Source organism: Prosopis cineraria, unplaced genomic scaffold (assembly GCF_029017545.1).
Source record: "Prosopis cineraria cultivar Desert tree isolate PC_DT_omini unplaced genomic scaffold, ASM2901754v1 PC11, whole genome shotgun sequence".
In the NCBI taxonomy this organism is placed as follows: domain Eukaryota; kingdom Viridiplantae; phylum Streptophyta; class Magnoliopsida; order Fabales; family Fabaceae; genus Prosopis; species Prosopis cineraria.
This window is the reverse complement of record NW_026555342.1, coordinates 26,444,418-26,460,191: the sequence shown is the minus strand read 5'-3', so window position 1 is coordinate 26,460,191 and position 15,774 is coordinate 26,444,418. Positions and strand designations below refer to the sequence as shown.

The 15,774-nt window shown below is 30.8% G+C and overlaps 1 long non-coding RNA gene and 1 pseudogene across 1 annotated transcript; one reads left to right on the top strand and one right to left on the bottom strand.

Annotated features, from left to right (window-relative positions):
• The first annotated feature begins 8,459 nt into the window (after positions 1-8,459).
• LOC129285848 (glutamate receptor 3.3-like) lies at positions 8,460-13,293 on the top strand (annotated as a pseudogene).
• On the bottom strand, positions 8,472-15,175 carry LOC129285854 (uncharacterized). Its single transcript, XR_008587361.1, has 3 exons — positions 14,784-15,175; positions 14,190-14,357; positions 8,472-8,606 (listed from the first exon to the last, which is right to left on the bottom strand). It is a non-coding gene; the product is annotated as an uncharacterized LOC129285854 (long non-coding RNA).
• Between the last annotated feature and the right edge of the window lie 599 nt (positions 15,176-15,774).

The following is a 15,774-nucleotide window of genomic DNA, read 5'->3' as shown; positions in this document are numbered from 1 at the left end:
GTCCTGACAACAAAACAAATTTCTACAAAATACTTAGCATCACTTATAGATTCATTTTGAGGGTTTTGGGGAGGAAATTTCAAACGAATTCTCATTTTCAGTAGTTGCTCGTCCTTAGAGCTTCAAGAGGTGGAGAAAGAGTTCGAGAAGTTTGGCGAACACTTGGGTGTTGTGATTTTTGACAAAAATCACTCCAATTAAGCTTTCTTCCTCCCTTTATCTTCATTTTGGTGTATAAATTGCTTGGATTGGTTGTTATAATGGCTATGTGTAGCTAATTTATACTTGACTAAGAGCATCTATGATCTTGTTGGTGGATTAGAGTTCATTTTAGCTATTAATTTGCTTAATGTTGATTTTGGTTATTTAATCTTTTGTTTGAATGTCTATTTGATATTTGATCACAATTAAATATGATTTTTGGTATTGGGATTTTTCCTTAGCAAAGGAAAATCTCATTTTGATTATTAGATTGAGTAATGTGGGACTAGATTATTATCTAATTTGCAATTAAGATAGACATATACCTAAGTGCTGCATATAATCATTTTAGATTGAATTAGAATTGGATTTCCTCTTGGGCAATTTTGCTAGAAATAACATAATTAACTTGGGAGAGAGGTATAGAAGGTTCGGAAGACCCTTATAGCTATCAATACTCTAGATTAACAAAAGTGACACTAAAATTAATTAATTGGATAAAAAAGAGGTCTATGGATCAAGCAAGAGATTAGTAACTCTAAATTGCCTTGGACGTAAGCGGTTGCTAAATTGAGAACTTTGGTAAAAAATTTTATAGATTTAATTTTAATTTGCAATTTGATTTTGCTTAACATAAATGAAAATGGAAACTCTATTGCCTAGTTACAATTTTGTTTGATTCCTCATGGGAACAACCTTGACACACCATTACACTGTATTTTGGTCTGTACATGTGTGTATCAAATAGAATATGATTCTTTGTAACTCCTGCTCGTGGTCTTTGTCAAGGAGATTCAATTTCACCATCTTTATTTGTGTATGTGTGCATAGGTTATCCTATATAATGTAACGATCTTAAACTTTAAATTAGATTAATTTTTTTCAATTGATATTTAATTTATTTATTCTAATTTTATGGAAAATGAAAACTAGTGGTCTAATAAAATTTATACTGAATACTTATATGAAAGTTTATAGTTTGAATTTTACTTAAACTAAATGTTGGCTGTGTTTTCCTTAAATGGAAAATGACTAAAGTTCCCTTTCTTTTTATTATAAAAATATTATAATCACAACAAAAAAAAATCTGGTGGGATCATCTTTTGAAATTTTCCCAACAAGCATTGGTCGTGTTCTGTAATTTTTTCCCAAAAGTTTGATATTTCATACCTCCTTCCACCTTTGTCGGTTAAATCCGCAAAACAGAGTGAGAGCGTTCGCATTCATTCTCTGTTTTCTTCTCTTCTCGTTGCACTGACTTCAGCTTTCCCGTTAGCGTCTGTGTCTTCTCCTCGCCGGAAAGTCGTTTACTCCTCCCCCTTTGCTGTTCATCCGTTTCTCACCGATTGGTTGGCTGAATATATTCTCCGTTTCCTCGCAGTTCCATGGATGACAGAGGTGCGTGAGTGCGTGTTTATCTCTTTTCTTTTCTTCTCCTCAACAGCTGGAATTCCGAGTGTGTATGATAGCTTGATTTCTCTTTTTTGATGGCTGGCAATTGTTGATTCTTCCTTTCGTTCGTATAGCAGAGTGAAGCCCTTCTCCTTTTCTTCTGCAGTGTCGTTCACGTGTTGATTATAATGGTGGCATTGCTGTTTCGTTTGAGGTGAGTGGCTGGTTTTTCTCCTTCCTCTTCATTCTCTGTAGCAGCACCGAATCATCATTTCCCTCCTATGGCTGATTGATGCTATGTACACCTATTTTTCGGTGCTGCTGTCTAGAAGTTTTAAAAGGAATTGAGGTGTAATTTAAATTAATGTTGGATGTTATTTTGCTATGATGCTAAACTGAATTTGATTATGGAATTGGAAGTTTAAAAGTTGTTGAAATTGCTTGAATTCTCCCCCTCATAATTTTGTCTATAATAAATACTTTATAAGAATGCTCCAAAGAAGTTGATGGGAATAAAATTATTTAATTTTTATATTAAAACCTAGAGAAATTATATTTACTATTTGAAGAAGTATATGTCTTCATATAAATTATAAAGTTGATCTATCTATTAAAATTGTATAACACCTAAAGGGAAATTATTAAACTAAATGATAATAGGTATTTTATTAAGCTTGGACTAAGAGTTGTGTTAATAGTGATGATTAAACATTGCTTAGTATTGTTGGTTATTTGATAGAAGTTGCTGTAAGGTTTAGTGAAAGTTTAAGGAATTAATGAGAAATTTTAGAGATTATTAAGGATTTTGAATGTCAATTTTGTTTGTCTATCATAAGAAAGAAAATTTATAATGACATGAGAATTGTTGAATTATGTAATAAACTATTTGGGGCGTCAGTGAAGTAAGTGAAAATTTGAGGAAGCCAAGTTTTAGAATTATTAGAGACTCTCAAATGAGTGGATAGTATTTCATAAATAAATTTTTTAAAGTCTATAAAACTTCTTTATTTAAATTTTAAATTTTGAAATTATTCTTTTATAAGTTGTATAAACATTCTTGTTAATTCTATTTTTATGGTTTATGTTATGAATAAGAATTGATTGAAGTTGATATAGAATAATAGGTTCTAATTTTAAAAGTAATTTAATTATTTAACTCTATATTGATATGAAAACTTTTAATATAATAGTTTGTAGAAAGAGAAAATGAAAATGAGTTTAGAAAGGAAAGATAGTAGTTGAACAGTATACTTTGAAAATGAAAATATTAGTGTTTTTTTTTCCCAACTCCTTGCACGCTTGATTATTTTTACTAGAAGAACTGAGTTCAAAATACTGGATGCTAACAGTAGTTCTGTTAACCTTTAGTGTGCCATGATACACTTAATTAATAGGATGCTTGTAGGAGGTACTAATCCCGTGTACAGGCCAACGTATGTGAAGCAGAGGAATAGATATTCATGAGCATCAAACTCATGTTGTTTCATGAGTTATATGCCTGTGCTTATTTTATCGCTTTAAGACGCGCTTGTTAGTAACTTACCCTTGTGGACTATATGTTCACACTTGTTAATTATTTATTTTTGTGGATTATGTGTTCACACTTATTAATTATTCTAATTAAGTCTTGCTAAGCATGAAATTTTGAAAATTTATTATTTTTAAATTTATTCTATTAAACAAATTGTTATTTGAACATATATGATTTATATTGTAAATTTCCTCCTAGATTGGATTTAAAATTTATTATTTTATATTATTTATTTGCAAACATTTTTTTACTTGATTATATCATCATTCGAATTCTTTTTGTATATATTTATTAGTTGTATGATTCTCGATAACTTATAAAATTTTAAAATTATTGATTTATTTCAAAGTTATTTATTGAGCAACTTTTGCATTTATTGTTAGTTATATATGTTTTAATATTCCATTGATTTATTTTAAACTAAATATTATTAATTACTATTTTTACATATTTTATCTATAATTTGATCGGGACACGACTCATCAAAAAAAATTTTCGGTCTCAGATAATATAGTTGACTTTGTACCTCTTGCTGATAATTGACGGGTTTTATTGCTTCTTGGAAGACACAAGCATGCTTCAATCATTTATTTAAATGTAAATTTTCATTATAGTATACAATAGTAGTTAGTGCTTCATGTATACCATAGTTAGATTCTAATTTTATTTTGCTGATATATAATCTCCTATTGTGGAGCTAAGCTCCTTTGCTGAATTGGCTAACAAGTTTTATTATTATAGAAATTTTGAAATATCCAAATTACAATGAAAAATTTGCCAACATTTCTGCAGAATATTTAAGATTGTTTTTCGAACCTTATAATTATATATATAAATTAGTTATCGATATTTTAACTTAATCTTATATAATTAAAGCTTATGAAATGTGAGTTTATCTCATATTCTATATCAATCATACTTTTAGTACCGAGGTGCGACATATAATCAATCTACAATGGTACTTGGAAGCCAATCTACATAACATCCACAGGTCCAACAATTTCGTATCTCATGTTTGCTGATGATATTATGCTATTTGGTGAAGCTTCTGAAGAGCAGGCCTTTATTATGATGAATTGTTTACATTTCTTTTGCAATGCATTAGGGGAGAAAATTAGTCTGGCGAAATCTTCTCTTTTCTTTTCGAAGAACATTCCTGTTGCACTAAAAGGGGAGATCAAATCTATCACTGTTATGCATATGTTTAGTGAAATAGGCAGCTATCTTGGCTTCCCTATCACCTAAAGTCTAAAGTCTACAAAGCACTTTCAATACATCGTTCAGAGGTTCAAGAGCAAACTAGTTGGTTGGAACCAAGTTGTCTCTCCACGACAAGCAGAATCACCCTAGCTAAATTTATTCTCAGTGCCATTCCGCTATTCCCTATGCAAGTCTCTAAATTATCCATTACTATTTTTAATAAAATTGGAAAAGTCCAGAGGAATTTCATTTGGGGGACATCTCAGTGATGGTTTTCACCCAATCAATTGGGGAGAGTTTCTCTTCCCAAAGCCTACAATGGTCTGGGTTAGGGGGTTGGAGTTAATGTGTGGAGTTAATGTGTGAATTTTGAATTATACATTAGAAATCTGAAATCAGGAGGCCACCTCCCTTGAAGGCGGTAAATGAAGCAATAAATTGGGATGCGTAATAAATGGAATGGACCAGTGAGGAGGGGGGGGGGAGAATTAATATTTTAACAGTGTAATAACCATTCAAAATGAAAAGATTCGTGGCCAATTAGGTTCATTCTACTAGTTGTGTATTGATATATTAGTTGTATTGATATAATTGATTTCTATATTGATTTCAAATGATGGAGTGACTTAGAAAAGCATCACATAAGAGCACAAAGCAGGTCATAGCTCATGACCTTAGCTTGGCCACTTCCTATATAAAGGACTTATGCCACTGCATTGTGACATATTCATAAACAACAGCCAGCTCAGAAGCTTGGATATGTCGATTTTGATGATGTATCTGTGTTTAATATGTATCAGACACAACCCACTAAATATCTCACAATAATTTTAATGTTATAATATTTGATGTCCCTCTGCATGTTTGTAGAAGTCTTTTGACTTTTGACATGACTAGACCTTCATGACTTCGATACGGCAAACATGACTTTTATGTGAGACGCTACGTTTTGTGAAAAAAACTTGACTAAATTTCAAATAGCACTTTTTTCTTTTAATAATATGCATTTTGACGCTATCAATATGTAATTATATATTTTAATTGCAAATATCAAAATATGAAACTTACAGACAACTTGATATTTTTGTTAATTTAGTTTGTACATAAATATCATTTTACATTCAAATATTCTTCTTCTTCTCTTGTTTTTTTTTTTGGCAAATCTTTTATACGTTCCAATGCTATCATCATCAACAGTTTTTTTGGAGGTATTAGATTCAGGGTGGGGCACAAATTGAGACTAGCCTGTCCCACCTCGCTACAGACAACTCGATATTTTTTATTAATTTAGTTTGCACATAAATATCATTTTATATTCAAATCTTTTTCATCATCATCTTCTTCTTCTATTTTTTTTGCCAATCTTTTATATGTTCCAATGTTATCATCATCAACAGTTTTTTGGAGGTATTAGATTTAGGGTGGAGCACAAATTGAGACTAGCCTGTCCCAATATGTTCCAATATGAAACTTACAAACAAGTCGATATTTTTTTTAAATTTAGTTTGTACATAAATATCATTTTATATTCAAATCTTTTTCTTCTTCTCCTCCTACTATTTTTTTTGCCAATCTTTTATATGCTCCAATGCTATCATCATCATCAACAGTTTTTTGGACGTATTAGATTCAGGGTGGGGCACAAATTGAGACTGGCCTGTCCCAACCTCGCAACAAAGACAATAAAGATTAACTTTTCCTCAAACTTACTTCAACATCAACCAACTATTAAATTACCAAACTCAAATAAGGAAGAAAAAAAGAGAGAGGACAAGACAATCAGAACTCGCAAGCACACAAACGTTAGGAGACAACTAAAGTTAGGTTTTAAAAATTGAATTAATGAAATTTCAGTTTTTGATGAAATTGTCTTGAAAAAAAATAAGTTATAAATATTGAATATTTAAATAGTTACGCTCAAGAATATTTTCAATTATTTTTTCAGAAAATTTTGTTGAAAATTTAATTGTCATTAATTCAGTCTTTTAAAATCTAATTGTTATTTTTTCAAATATTAGTGGGATGCAATTTATGATGATGATGATGATAGAAAATGCAACTACTGGCTAGTCTCTATACTTTAAAGTTTAGTGTGTTTTGATATTAGTTCATGTATTTTTTTTTTTCCATTGCTCTTAGTTCTTTAAGTTTCATCCGTATGCAACATTAATTTTTTATATTTTTAAATATGTCTATAATGACTTAATAGTGGCTAAGATGTATGTAAACTCCATTGCTTTTCATATTAACTTGTTAAAATTATGATAAGTTGTATAACAAAAGAATAGAAGGTATAAAGAATCAAGGAGAATATTAAATCAAAACCTTTAAACACATGATAGGCAAAGCTTCATAAGAAAGAAAATGCCATAGATAGGGTAGAAAAGTAAAATGATTAGTAGTCATTTTACTCATACAATATCCACTAACTCATCTTAATTTTCAACTCAGCAACATAATTAACAAAGTTATATACAAATCAATAAATTTAGTTTTGTCAATAATGATAAAAGCTAGTGTTCTAGATAGATAGAAAACTTTAAGATATTAGGAGTGAAAAAAAAATAGAATTAGTACCGAAACATGCTAATCAAGGAATAATAATTATATTTTAACCTATTATTATTTATGTTTTTTCTATTTACCCCAACCTCAGGCAAGAAGCATCCTTGTTCCCCAAAAACATGTATATTTTTATTCATAAAGTAATTTTATTGAAATCAAAAGAAAGATAGAGAAAATGAATGATACCAATGATCTCTCTTACTTCGATAACACCCGCATGAAACCCGAACTCATCTTTAACACTCATCATATTGATAAATATTGTGTGCTAGATAGTCTAAATTTAAAACATTATTTTATATTTATTAAAATAAAAATTTTAACAAATTTTAATAAATTTTTATTATCGATCTGGTCTATTTTAATTTGAAGCGTTCAATTAAATATTAAATTTTTTATAATTCTCATATATTGACTTCCATAGTACTTTGTACAGTCCATATTTAATATTAAAACTTTTATAATAATTTTTGTAAATTTTTATTTTGATAAATATAATATTAAAAATTAAAACATATAACTTTTTTTATGATATTTTTTTAAAACATTACAAGCTTAAAATTTTAAATTTTGATTGTATAGAGTACATTTGAATAGTCAATATATAATAATTATAAAATTTTTAATATTAAATTGGATTGATGATAAAAGAATTTGTTAATTTTTTAATTTTTAAAATTTTTATTTCAATAAATATAAAATAATATTTTAAATTTGAGACTTTTAGATCAAAATCTAATAAATTCAAATCTCATCACATTGATAAGCATGATGGTGCTCGTTAGTCTAATGAGCAAAAGATGGACCCAAGCTATAACCCGCTATTTTATCTCTATTTTTTATTTTTTATTTTACTTTTTTTTGACAGACTATCCTACCACCAGTTCTTTTTCACTGATCATTTTCCCCATATTTTACAAAATAAAAATATAAAAATCATAGGGAGAATGACTTTAAAGCCTGTAATAGGAAATTAATCATAGTTAGATTATCATTAAACTTATTTTAAAAAATTATTGGTAAATATTAATTCAAATATTTATAAACAAGAATTTAAATTATCAAATAAAAAAATATTTAAAATTTAAATGTTTTATTTACGGTTAAAACACTTGAATTAACAATAATTTTTAAATAGATTTTTGCAATTTATTTCTTAAAAAATTTTATCCGCAATTTAACTCTCGTCAATTCTTTTTTAGGACTTAAAATAAAAGTCTAACTCCCAAAACCATAACCTCTGTCCAAGAGAAATAAAAGAAAAGTTTACCAAAAGAATTAAAAAGAAAATAAATGAAATGCAACGAAAAAATATCCACCTCTTTTTTTTCTTATCCGAAAACAATAGGCACACAAGGCAATCATAAGAACAATCAGACCACAAGCAGCTGTTATCCAACCATTCCAGACTCAGCAAGTGGTCCTTTAGATTTCCTGTTATAATTTGCTGATCACAAAAGTTTACAATAAATCAATAAATGGACAGTAAAGAAGGAAGTAAGGAGAAATAAAGAAAGACAATTCATAGTTGCGCCGTCGTGAACCCGTCCATTCTCAACTCGCGAGTCGCGTCTCGTTCTATCTTCTGTGGTTGCTTAGCTCGTCGTTCCAGTCCAAGTTCTCGTCCTTCACTCGTCTTCTCTCTTCTCTGCCACCTTGAGTTCTTTTTGCAATATCTCACTCGTCTTCTCGATCTGCCTGCTGTGGTAGCCTGAGACTGAACCATATTATTATTTTATTATGTTGCTGCTCTTTTGAAAGTTTGACTAATATTTTATATTATTAATTTAATATCTTGCTCTCCATATGCGCAGAACCTGTTGCTCACTTTTTTATTTTAGACTTAGTTTGACTATGATTCTCAATGGTTCTGGTCCTGTTTTATTTTAGTTTATTTCAATCTTTTCTTTTTTTAATTAGATATGGCTGCAACTAGTAGTTTTAGATGAAGTATTAATTCAATAGCTCATTATTCTTCTCTAAATGAGCTACAAAAAAATAGAACTCTCCTATGATGTTATGTCACTTTGGTCATTTTGCATTTTGTTAAATTGCTATGCACAGTTTTAATAGTTGAATTGTTAATTACATTTATATAAAATCTTTTATATATTCTTGTACCTGTATCTTAAAATTTTTTAAAATTTTCTATATTGTCATATCATGATACGAGTATCGTATCCAATACTCGTACCTGTGCAACATAAACACTCATACATGCATTCACCTTGCAAAAGTTGATGTGTTTAGTGTCTATTCTCATCACAATACTTGTTTGTTCTTTTCTTTCATGATTCAGTGTTCTTCAATTTAATTGTGACATGTGTTGCAAGTTTGATTTGTTCGTGTGTTTCCCAAACAGCACAACATGCAGAAAATATGGCTTCTTGTTGTTGTGATTTTCTGCTGTGGCATTTATTCAAATGGGTTTCCTACAAGACCCAGTTCTGTCAACATTGGGGCGATTTTATCTTTCAATTCAACCATTGGCAAAGTTGCAAAAGTTGCAATTGATGCAGCAAAGGATGATATAAACTCCAATCAATCAGTTCTTAATGGAACTAAACTCAATATTTTATTCCAGGACACTGAATTCTCCACTGGGTTTCTTGGCATCATTGATTGTAAGTCCTTCTCAAACTATAATTTTTTGTCCTTTTGCATCATACTAGAACTCTGGAGGGTCCAGTGAAAAGAGAGCAATAGAATGGAAAGATCTAACTATCAACGTTGATTTTAAATTTTAATTCTTTCTATTCACTTCTGTCAATATTTATAATGTAAAAAGAGATTAAGATAAAAGATATGATAAATATAAGAAGGAGATATGAATCCCACCTATTATTGCATTTTCAAATGTATATATGCCTGAATATAAAAAAACAATAACAACAAATCTCATCTAACTAAGTAGGGTTAGTTACATGGATCATATTATATCATTGTATTTTATCAACAACTAGCTCCTTAGATATTTTATGCATATGCATGCATAAATATAAAATATCTAAGTAAATCTCACCATCTCTCTTTCTCTTTCATTAGACATTTTAGTTGCCAAAATGGGTTCAAATTCCTAATGGCTATGTGGGTTTACTTGTTTTGGCAGCATTATTACTGATGGAGGAAGACATAGTGGCCATAATTGGCCCTCAATACTCTGTGATGGCTCATGTGATTTCACACATAGCCAATGAGCTACAAGTACCCTTACTATCATTTGCAGCAACAGACCCTACCTTGAATTCACTTCAATTCCCATATTTCATTAGGACAACAAAGAGTGATAAGTTTCAGATGGCTGTTGTGGCAGATATTGTTGACTACTATCAATGGAGAGATTTGATAGCAATCTACGTCGATGATGATCATGGAAGAAATGGGATAGCTGCATTAGAGGATGAGCTAGCAGAGAAACATTGTAAGATCTCATATAAAGCCCCTCTTAGGCCTAATAACATAAATAGGGAAGAGATAAACAGTGCACTAGCTAAGGTCATTATAAGGGAGTCTAGGGTTATAGTCCTCCACATATACCCTAGTTTTGGTCTAGATGTACTTCATGTGGCTAAGACACTAAACATGATGGAAAGTGGGTATGTTTGGTTAGCCACTGATTGGCTTTCTACTGTACTAGATACTGATCCATCCGAGTCATCTTCATATATGAATGACCTCCAAGGTGTTATCACCTTGAGAATGTACACACCTGATTCTAAAATGAAAAAAAAAATTCACTTCGAGGTGGAGTAATTTAGTAAAGGAGAAAGCTCCTAATCAAAGTCCTTTCATGTGGAACACTTATGGCTTGTATGCCTATGACACTGTTTGGGTCCTTGCATCTGCACTTGATTCATTTTTCAATAATGGAGGGAATTTATCATTTTCAAATGATTCAAGTCTGAACAAGCTAAATGGGGATAGATTAGACCTAAATTCCATAAGGGTCTTTACTAATGGTAGTTCATTGCTGAAAGAAACTATGAAGGTCAATAGAACTGGTTTAACAGGTCAAATAATGTTTAGTCCAGATGGTGAGCTTATGAATCTTGCATATGAGATCATTAATGTGATTGGTACTGGGGTTAGGACGATTGGCTTCTGGTCTAATTCTAGTAGTTTACACACTGGACAAGCACCTAGTTATTCAAACTCAAGTAAAGGGCTTTATGGGGTAATATGGCCTGGCCAAACAACTGCAACACCTCGCGGTTGGGTTTTTGCCAATAATGGAAGGCACTTGAGAATTGGAGTGCCTCTCACAATTAGTTACAATGAATTCGTGTTGAGAGACGAAGGATCTGAAATGTTTGGAGGTTATTGTGTAGATGTGTTCACAGCTGCACTAAACTTATTGCCTTATCCAGTTCCATACAAGTTTGTCCCATTCAGATATAGTAAAACTAATCAATTAAGTGTAGAATTGCTGCTGCACAAAGTCACGACCGGGGTAAGTATGAATGATATGGGATTTGGATTCCATACAATCTGTGATATCTTATCCAATCTGGTCAAAATAATCTCATCTATTTGTTTTGATTTGATGGTCGTCATTGTATAGCATTATTGGATGCAAGTTTTAAATTTTTTTATGCCACTTAGCATAACAGATGATGTCGTACAATGATAGTCATCTAATCTAAACAAATTACCAACATCTTTTTCAATAAATTGGAATGAAAATCTATGGACTACATTAAATATCTTTGCTTTCTCATCATCTTCATATGGTTTTATCAGTTCTATTTTATTTTGAGATTCTACCTCTATATATGCAGGAACTTGATGCTGTGGTAGGTGACATTACCATTACCACAAATAGAACAAAGATAGTGGATTTCACACAACCATATATTGAGTCTGGGCTTGTTGTTGTGGCTCCTATAAAAAAGTCATACTCTAATGCTTGGGCTTTCCTAAGACCATTTACTCCAATGATGTGGTTTGTGACTGGAATGTCTTTCTTTGTTGTGGGAGCAATTGTGTGGATTTTAGAACGACGAGTAAATGATGATTTTAGAGGACCTGCTAGAAGACAATGTGTGACTATTATATGGTGAGGAATGAATAAAATGTTGAAGCTCTATTTTTGGTTAACAAAACACTAAATTATAGTATATAAACTACATGCTTTACACACGCACCCCATAATAAACATATACTTTTTTACTAACATGTGGAATATCTCTTTACAGGTTTAGCTTTTCAACCCTATTTTTTGCACATAGTAAGTGATAGACTATAGTTTCATTTCAAAGTTTTTAAATTTGTACAGATGATCCCTTGTCATTAGCCAATATGTTATGTCACTAACATAGTATTAATTTTGAAAATAGAAAAGTTTAATGAAACTCAAAATATTTATTTACTTACTATTACTAAACTTCCATATGCCATGTTGACTGTTTGTAGGAGAGAGAACTCTGACCACCCTTGGTCGTTTAGTGCTAATAATTTGGCTATTCGTAGTCCTAATACTGAACTCAAGCTATATAGCAAGCCTGACCTCCAATCTCACAGTAGAACAGCTCTCTTCCCCTGTGAAAGGAATTGAAAGCATATTAACTAGCAAAGAGCCTGTTGGCTATCATCGAGGTTCATATGTAGAGAACTACCTCACTAAAGAGCTCAACATTCTAAAATCTAAGCTCGTGCCTCTCAATTATCCATTAGAATATGAGAAAGCCTTAAGGGATGGACCAGCCAATGGTGGTGTCATAGCAATCATTGATGAACGTGCTTACATGGAGCTCTTTCTCGCAACCAGATGTGAATTTGGAATTGTCGGCCAAGAGTTCACCAAATTTGGTTGGGGTTTTGTAAGTTCCTTTTCTTTGATTTCTTTATGATTACCTATTATATTAATCCAAAACTTTGAGGAATTGAGTACATAAGTCACGCATTGTGCACGTTATTATGATACAGGCTTTTCCAAGAGACTCTCCTCTAGCAATAGACATGTCAATAGCAATCTTAAAGCTATCAGAGAATGGTGGTCTTCAAAGAATACATGACAAATGGCTTTCAAGAAGTGCATGTAGTTCTGAAGGTGCAAAGTAAGGCATAGACAGATTAGAGCTCAAGAGTTTTTGGGGTCTGTTCCTTCTCTGTGGCATTGCCTGTTTTAGCGCTCTCTTTTGTTATGTCATTCGCATGGCCTATCGTTTCAACCAGTACTCTAATGGTAACCTTGCTACTAGCTCATCACACTTGACTCGAATCCAATCATTTATTTCCTTTGTCAATGAAAAGGAAGGTGAAGGAAAGAATTGTGCCTAGCCAAAGAGGAGCAGAAAGCTATTAAATGAAGATGGGTCAATGGATGACTCCAATAAAAATTAAATCGTTATACCTGTAAAGTTTTATTGACTAATACAGTAATATAATAATATGATCATCCTAAATTTCTGTGTAGATTCAAAAATATCATAAGACAAAAGGACTAGATAATATTTATTTTAATATATTTTTAATTTAATTGATTTATTATGCATGTATATATATAATTTATATTTTTATGAAAAATCTCAATCATTATTATACTTGCAAAGTCTTATTAACTTATATAGTAATACAATTATCCTAGAGATCTACAGGAATTCAAAAATCTCATGTGACTAAAAGATCTAATTGTGTAAACATGATTATAATTTAGATACATTAATTTAATTAATTATTTTTTTAAATGTTTGTTATATTCTTATTTACAAAATCCATTTATTTATTTACTATATTAATAATCACAACTTCTTTTAAAGCTTATCATCTCACATGATGAGGCGATTAATTTAAATATCTGTAAAAATTTTTCAAATCTCACATGATATTAATGGACATTTTTGTTGATTCCAATAATAAAAGAGTTAATTTGAATGATGGGCTGTTAGAATCTATATTAATATACACAAATTTGATTCTCATACTTGACGAATCTTATGAATCTACACAGTATAAGATCATTCTAAATGCCTATAAGGGTTCTTAAAATCTCACAACAAATACATAAAACACAAATATATCCTCTCTTGTCATTATCATTATCATATATTTTGGATTTAATTAATGATTTGAAGCGTACTTGAAAAGCAAATTATCCCCAAACATAATCATTTGCCTCTTGTTAGCTTCTTCTATCCTTGCCCACTTGCTATCTAACAATGATATTTAAGTCAATGTATTTTTCTAAATAAACCATGCACCACTTGTGTCAATGCAAGGACCAAAATTAAGTTTAACACCCATTTGAATTCAAGACAAATGGGATTACAAGGACAACAAAGAGTCAAAGTTTTATACGTACCCATGTATGCGTGGTGTCTCAATCAAAAAGAGATGCCAAATCTATTTATACAAAACACCCTTCACAAGTAAGCACAAGATGTGACCTCAGCAAATTTCCAAGGTTAGCATGCACCTCTAATGTTTGATTCCCAAGTGTCGAGAAGCCTAAAATTTGATAGAACTATACCTTCAACCACAAAAAAGCACAACATCATGCAAGGTTTTATAGGTTACCAGTTAGTGACCTATACCAACTTATGCCAACAAGAGAGCATCCTATGCCAAATTCCCAACCATCCACTCCAACAACGTATATACATACAGAAGATCTATTAGAGATCTAACAAAATCTACAAGTAGAATATATTGTCCAAATCCTTGCAAAGGCAAACATCAATCTCATGGCTGAAAATTCTCAACTGACAACTAAAGGATGTTTTCAACGTTTAAACAACATAATTGTGACTCAAGCTTCCTCAACCCCATAATTAATCTAATATTTGTTTGCTTAACATTAAACTTGCTTAGAAATTAAGAACAGGAATCAACACAAGATTTTCGAATCCATCAACGTAGGTAAATTTAGAAACCTGTTAGACTACTTCCTCCTTACCTTGATCCTGCTCCTCTTCTATGAGTGCTTTGATCATTCTTCACTAGAGCTTCGTCTCTCAAATTCTATTGCTTCTCCAAGCTTAGAGTGCATCCAAACTCTGGCTCCTCTCCAATTTCCACCTCCCTTAAAACTCTGACCCCTCTCCGTTTGGATTCCTCAGTTTTTCTTATATATGTAGAGGAGGTTGAGATTTTCAAACCTCATCATGATTCAACGCCTATCTGCCTCTCTAAGCCATACGCCTCTGCTTCTTGATTTTGCTTTTCTTTGCCTTTCTCTCTGCATCGCTGATTTCATGCTGCTTCTTGCCCTATACCATCTAGATCAAGTTGCTTGCTTGCATCTTCTCCTGGCTGGCAACCTCTCGCTTCACTCCTTCGCACAAAGAAAAAGATATTAGGGCTAAGTGAAACATGCAGCGTTTCACCCTCCCTATTATATACTTTTTAATGTTTAGTTTTTTAAAGCTAATTTTTAGAAATTGGATTAGGAAAGAAAATTTGATTTTCAATGGGTATCTTTTTTTTCCCCTTATCAAGGGAAATAATTTTTTTTAAAAAATTAATTATCACAAAATCCATTCCCATGATTTTTGGATAGTTGAAATAATTTAAGAGAGATTTTTTTAAATATTTAAGCAATATTTTTTTCCTTTTTAAAATTAATTTTGAAGACAAATTAAATTTATTCTCTTCTTTATTATTTACTCCTTAAACATGATTAAATTTTATTTTTATATTTGTTATATTTTTTGAAATATAATTATTAAAAAATTAATATTTTTTCGTATTTCATTTTTTGAAAATTAACTTTTAAAAAAGAATTTAATTTTTTTATATTTTTTTGTTTCTTGTATAAAAATGAAAACAAAAATATTTTAAAATAAAAATATTAAAGGGCCAAACAAATATTTTTATACTGTTGTTAAATGTATGGATAAAATATAGTGTATACAATATACATATACACACACAATTAATTATTCTTA